This window comes from Schistocerca americana, chromosome 3 (genome assembly GCF_021461395.2).
Source record: "Schistocerca americana isolate TAMUIC-IGC-003095 chromosome 3, iqSchAmer2.1, whole genome shotgun sequence".
NCBI classification, from domain to species: Eukaryota; Metazoa; Arthropoda; class Insecta; order Orthoptera; family Acrididae; genus Schistocerca; species Schistocerca americana.
This window is the reverse complement of record NC_060121.1, coordinates 900,393,318-900,400,695: the sequence shown is the minus strand read 5'-3', so window position 1 is coordinate 900,400,695 and position 7,378 is coordinate 900,393,318. Positions and strand designations below refer to the sequence as shown.

The 7,378-nt window shown below is 42.5% G+C and overlaps 1 non-coding gene across 1 annotated transcript; it reads right to left on the bottom strand.

Moving 5' to 3' along the window:
* Positions 1-6,863: 6,863 nt before the first annotated feature.
* On the bottom strand, positions 6,864-6,938 carry Trnas-uga. Its single transcript has one exon. It is a non-coding gene; the product is annotated as a tRNA-Ser (tRNA).
* Positions 6,939-7,378: the final 440 nt, after the last annotated feature.

Sequence of the window (7,378 nt, the reverse complement as noted above, 5' to 3'; positions counted from 1 at the left end):
TTATATTACCTCATTACAGCTTTACGTTACCTACCACACAAAGGTATGAAGTAAAAAATGTATTTTACTCGATTATGGCAACTGTTAAGCTCTCTTTCTTATGACTTACGGCTCTAAGCACTATGGGACTTAACATCTGAGGTCGTCAGTCCCCTAGACTTAGAACTACTTAAACCTAACTAACCTAAGGACATCATACACATCCATGCCCGAGGCAGGATTCTAACCTGCGACCGTAGCAGCAGCGCAGTTCCGGACTGAAGTGCCTAGAACCGCTCGGCCACAGCGGCCAGCTCTTCTGACTTGCGGTATTGGTGAAATGAATTCCGCACAAAAATTGAAACTGACAAGTATGTATCGGATTTCGAAACTGGGAACACGTGGTAGCTGCATCGAGGCAAAGATATTAAATAAGCGTGTAACACTCTCTCCTGCTGTGCCGCATCACACATGCTGAATCATGCTACGCCTGTGTCGGGAGCTACCGGTATGGCCCAGTGTTTACTGTGCCGTGGTGCGTTGTGCGGTGATGTGGAGACCAGGCGCCTACAGCGGTTTCTAACCCAAATATTTGAGACTCGCGCCAACTCACCAACACCTGTCGCAGACAGTTTGTAAACAAGGGGTTGATACGCTCCTGCCAGACTAGGCTATCAGATACGGAGAATATCTAGCTACACCAAACCTGACGCTCCCGAATTACACTAGGAACTAGCGAAGTAGTTGCCTGGTGTAATAATTTTTTTCGAAAGACTGTTAAGTAGATGTGACACGCTCTTATCGCCTTTTGTTTTCCACTTACACTGTCCTACCAAAGTCAGCTTTGCTCAGTCTTCTGTTATCATTTGGATGGCGTGCATTCGTGGCAGCAGTCGTACTACTATTAGGACAATGGATAATTACGGCGTCCAGCGTATAGGCGGCGTACAAACGTCACTGAGATATCTGATGTTCTACGCACAACAATAATACTGTTATTGAGTCAGATGACCTTAAAGAGAGCTTTACTTTTTAACTCTCACTCTCGAGATAAGGAAAAAGAAATTCGCAGAAAACTTTTCTTTTCATGTTTCCCAGCAATCTAATAAACAAGCATGACACAAATGCAAGTGAAATACCTAAGTACCTTCTTGATGATTCATTAAGGTATAAATGGATGTCCACAAACGAGGATCTCAGGCATCACTTTATATATACATATATATGAAAGAGTAAACTGTATTTGGGTAATGCATACAGAAAAGAGACTTTTTGTTGTTGATCTTTTTGAATCCTTTGGTTTACAATACAAGATTTTTTTCATGCTTCATAAATGGAAACAGATAATAAACATACATAAATTCTGGCAAGTAGTAATTTGCTGCTGTTATTAAATAAGACTTTACTGTACGTTCTATGATAAGCTTCAAAACAATTATTTTTCACACTATATGAATATCTACATCTACATCTACATGATTACTCTGCAATTCACATTTAAGTGCTTGGCAGAGGGTTCATCGAACCACAATCATACTATCTCTCAACCATTCCACTCCCGAACAGCTCTGATTTCTCTTATTTTATTTTGATGATCATTCCTACCTATGTACGTTGGGCTCAACAAAATATCTTCGCATTCGGAAGAGAAACTTGGCGACTGACATTTCGTAAATAGATGTCGCCGCGACGAAAAACGTCTTTGCTTTAATGACTTCCATCCCAACTCACGTATCATATCTGCCACACTCTCTCCCCTATTACATGATAATACAAAACGAGCTGCCCTTTTTTGCACCCTTTCGATGTCCTCCGTCAATCCCACCTGGTAAGGATCCCACACCGCGCAGCAATATTCTAACAGAGGACAAACGAGTGTAGCGTAAGCTGTCTCTTTAGTGGACTTGTTGCATCTTCTAAGTGCCCTGCCAATGAAACGCAACCTTTGGCTCGCCTTCCCCTCAATATTATCTATGTGGTCTTTCCAACTGAAGTTGTTCGTAATTTTAACACCTAGGTTCTTATTTGAATTGACAATCTTGAGAATTGTACTATTTATCGAGTAAACGAATTCCAACGGATTTCTTTTAGAACTCATGTGGATCACCTCACACTTTTCGTTATTTAGCGTCAACTGTCACCTGCCACACCATACAGCAATCTTTCCTAAATCGATTTGCAAGTGATACTGGTCTTCAGATGACCTTACTAGACGGTAAATTACAGCATCTGCGAACAACCTAAGAGAACTGCTCAGATTGTCACCCAGGTCATTTATATAGATGAGGAACAGCAGAGGTCCCAGAACGGTTCCCTGGGGAACACCTGATATCACTTCAGTTTTCCTCGATGATTTGCCGTCTATTACTACGAACTGCGACCTTCCTGACACTTTGCACACATGTCTCTTATATTGGAATGGCAGCCACGGTTCCTGCATTTTGAGGCATTTCTTGCTTCAACATATGTTGGTGCTTGGCCATCATTGTAAAAGCTAATTACTGAAATTGATTGGAACAGAAACACAGTTCTTCTTTGCTTTTTGCACACATTTTCCACATCATATATACCTTCACTGTACAAGGGCTTCTTCTTTTTTTCCTAGTTATCTGACCGTTTACAAGTCAGTTTCATCAAGCTGACACTTGTCTTGCGAAGACGTTGCCGATCGCGACGCCGTATTCTGCCTGTTTACATACCGCTGAATTTGAATACATATGCCTAAACCAGTTTCTTAGGCGCTCCATGTAGAATAGTAGTCATGTCAAATTAATATCATATCCATAGTTTATACTGTGGTTTTGCTGTGAATATACCGTTATAGAATCCTACCAGCAGAAATTTTTAAGACATGGAGATAGAAGGAAAAATTACATTTTAGCAAGATCGGGGCATGAACTTTATGTACTGTTTTGAGATTACTGTTCAAACTATTTTCTAATAGAGCTGGTTATTGTCGGATCGGTTTGTAAGCAATTTAATAAAGAATCTTCGACGGATCTTAGTTACTGGTAAAACGAAACATTTAATCTCGTCAATCTATTTTCCATTTACTTTGTGATCTGCATGGTCATTCTAAGAATGTTCCAATTGCTTTTTCCAGTGTCGGAATAAACTCTTTGCACAGAGTGGATTAAAGTCCAGTGACCACTAGACAGGACTTCTACGCATTAATGGCTGAAATGAATCAGTATCTTGTCTTATCTAGCATACGAAGACTTAAATACAAAAGTTCTTAAATGCCGATGCAAGAAATTTCAATATTAACATTGAAAAGTGCAAGTCAGGAAGCCAAAATAAAAAAAAGTAAAAAAGAGATCCATGAAATCACACACACAAAATGGCAACAGTTGTACAATCATGACGATAAAAGTAATTATGGAAAGAAATTATGGCTGTGTGTTCACGGTCCTAAAATTGTGTAGCGTATGTTTATGAACTGCAAATTTGAACGAAAATAGTTGACGAATGTGACAGAGACACTGTAACAGGATTTATCAAGCTAACAAAAGCATTCGGAAATCTAAAGTGGAGAAAGATAAAAGAAACTTTAAGAAAAACTCGTAGAAACTGTTGGACAGGCAACATGCAACATGCATAAGAACCACAAAGGAACAATTATAATGGAATGCGAACAGAGAAGTATTCAGATGAAAACGAACGTATGGCAAGTAAGAGTGCAGTCTCTTTAACACACTGTTCTATCTGTGCATCGAAAGAGTAGCGAAAGAAATGAAAAACAAAGGTTCGGATACACCATTAAAATTCTGAATGAAATGATATTGCTGTAGGTTCATTTACAAAATCGCTATACTCTGTGAAGGTGAGGAAGTAGCATAGAACGAAAATGTAATTAAATGAACAGTCTACTGCGTACAGACTATGAACAGAGAGTTAACCAAACAATGAAGACTGTCTTAAGAAGTAGTAAAAATTAAATTAGCGACAAACTCAACCTCGATGGTGGGAACCACGTAGAAGTGAATGAATTCTGATACAGTACGATGGACGAAGGACAGAGAATATAAGAAACGGCTATCGCAGACCAAGAGCATTTTATTCGCTGGAAGAAGTGTACCTGTATAAAAAAAGAAACTTTAACTTCGGTGCAGTATGGAAGTGAATCGTGTACTCTCTCATCGAGGAACCTAAAAAGAAGAAATCGGAGCGTTTGAGTTGCGCTCTTACTGAAGAATACTGAAATTTACGTGGAGTTGTAAGAATCGAGGACGTTCTTTACAGAATGGGCGAGGACATAACTATACGGGAAACGCTAGCTGCACGGAGAGAGAATGATAGGGGCAGGATATGTGTCAAGACGACGGGGAACAACTTCCAGTGTAGCAGAAGGAGACAAAGGAAGACAGTGTAACGACAGCATGTAGAATGAGCATAGAATATATAATTGAGGACGTAGGTTACATACTCTGTGTTACTCCGAGATGTAGGGACTGGCACAGGAGAGGATATCGTGGCGCGCCGCTGAGAAGACTGATGACACTAATATGTACTATTTAAGATTTTATCTTTTGTTAACCAGGAGATGGACAGTAATAAACAGTAGGCTGCCTGTATAAGGCAACTAATATGATGTAAAAATATCCCAAGACCAAGAAATAATTAATGTGGAGTACTGAAATTTCAGGAACATATTTGTCTAGGTAAAATATTTCAACGGTTAACGTTGCAGGATCGCACATTAATATAATGCTGGTGCATTAATAACCGCCAGAATGTAGAACGCAAGCAAGAAAACGTTCATGCATTGTGTGGTACAGGTGCCGGATGTCAGTTTGTGGGATGGAGTTCCATGCCTGGTGCACTTGATCGGTCACCACGGGGAAGATTAATGCTGTTTATGGATGACTCCTAGAGCTGTCGTCCATTGATGTCCCCTACTTGCTCGACTGGAGACAGATCGGGTGATCGAGGAAGCCAACGCAACATGTCGATACTTTGTAGAGCATGTCGGATTACACCAGCTGTATGTGAGCGGCGTCATCCTACTGGAAAACACCCCCTGGAATGCAGTTCACCAGTGGCTGCGCAACAGGTCGAATCATCAGACTGACGTACAAATTTGCAGTCAGGGTGCATTGGATAACTTGCTGTCAAACGATATCGCAGCCCAGAACACAACTCCAGATGTATGTCCAGTAGTCCTAACCGCAAACAGGTTGGTTGCAGGCGCTCTTCTGGCATGCGTCTAACCAACACACGGCCATCACTGGCTCCGAGGCAGAACCGACTGTCACTAGAAATCACAACAGACCTCCACTCTCCTCAGTAGGCTCTCGGCTCACACCATAGGAGTCGCAAACGACGGTCGTTTGGTGTCAGTGAAATGCCCGCTACAGGGCGCCTGGGTCGGGTTTGTAACAGCTCGTTGTGTCAATGTGGTGCCAACTGCTGTTCAAATTGCTGCTGTAGATGCAGTACGCTGCGCCAGAGCCATACGCCGAAGGCTATGTCTCCCGCTTGGTAGTGCCACATGGCCCTCCGGGCCCAATCTTCTTGCGATCGTACCTTTCTGTAACCGCCACTGCCAGGCATCATGCACAGTGCCAAGTCTTTCTGCAATATCGCGGAAGGAACATCCGTCTCCTCGTAGCCCTTTTACACGATCTCGTTAAAACGGTGCTGATAGCGACGTCTTTGTCGCCTTAAAGACATTCTTGACTAACATCAACTCACCATGTCCAATTTCAAAGGTAATTAAAGCTCACGACCGTTGCTACTAGGGCCACCCTTATGGGCTAGTGCGAAATTTAAAATGGCATCAACTTTCAGATGAAGAAACATGCCTACCAACTTACGTTTATGTCACATAACTCTTTGTTGATGTTGCGATTTTTTTCTGTAAGTGTAATTTCGTTAAAAATTATAGGTTTGTGCATCTAAGGAACCTTTTCACGTTTCTATCTACATCTATATCCATATTTTTCAAAACATTGCGAAAGCAGTGGAAGGGGTTACTTCCAGTTCCATCATAATTCAGGGACCCTCTTCCTCGTTACATTCATGTATGAGACGTGGGTAGAACGACTATCTAAACGCGTCTATGAGAGATTGCAGAATATGGATTGACAGTAAATCGAACAAAGACGAAAGTAATGAGAAATAGTGGAAATGAGAGGAGCGAGAAACTTACATCAGGATTGGTGATCACGAAGTAGATGAAGAAAGGAATTTCGCAGCCTAGGCAGCAATGTAATCCATGACGGGAGGAGCAACGGAGACATATAAAGCAGCATAGCACCGTCAATAAGGGCATACGTGATCAAGAGAAGTCTATTAGTATCAAACACAGGCCTCAATATGAGGAAGAAATTTCTGAGGATGTCCGTTTGTAACACAGCACTGTATGATAGTGAAACATGGATTAAGGGGAAACCGCAAAAGAAGAGAATCTAAGCATTTTAGACGTTGTGCTACAGAAGAACGTAGAAAATTAGTTGGACAGAATGGGGAGGGTCTCCGAAGGGAAATGAAAATATGGCAAACACTGACCAGAAGAAGAGGGAGAATGACAAAACATTTGTTAAGACATCAGGGAACAAACTTCCTGGCAGATTAAGACTGTGTGCAGGACCGGGGCTCGAACTCGGGACCTTTGCCTTTCACGGGCAAGTGTTCTACCATCTGAGCTACCCAAGCACGACTCACGCCCCGTCCTCACAGCCTTACTTCTGCCAGTATCTCGTCTCCTAAATTCCAAACTTTACAGAAGCTCTCCTGCGAACCTTGCAGAACTATCTCTCCTGAAAGAAAGGATATTGCGGAGACATGACTTATCCACAGCCTGGGGAATGTTTCCAGAATGAGATTTTCACTCTGCAGCGGAGTGTGCGCTGATATCAAACTTCCTGGCAAATTAAAACTGTGTGCCGGACCGAGACTCGAACTCGGGACCTTTGCCTTTCACGGGCAAGTGCTCTACCAACTGAGCTACCCAAGCACGACTCATGCCCCGTCCTCACAGCTTTACTTCTCCCAGTACCTCGTCTCCTACCTCCCAAACTTTACAGAAGCTCTCCTGCAAGCTCTCATTCTGGAAACATCCCCTAGGCTGTGGCTAAGGCATGTCTCCGCAGTATCCTTTTTTTTAGTAGTGCTAGCTCTGCAAGGTTCGCAGGAGACCTTCTGTGGAGTTTGGAAGGTGGGAGACGAGGTACTGGCAGAAGTAAAGCTGTGAGGACCGGGCGTGAGTCGTGCTTGGGTAGCTCAGATGGTAGAACACTTGCCCATGAAAGGCAAAGGTCCCGAATTCGAGTCTCAGTCCTGCACACAGTTTTAGTCTGCCAGGAAGTTTCACATCAGCGTACACTCCGCTGCAGAGTGAAAAATCTCATTCTGGAATCAAAGAACAACTTTCATGGTAGTAGATGGACCCGTAGAG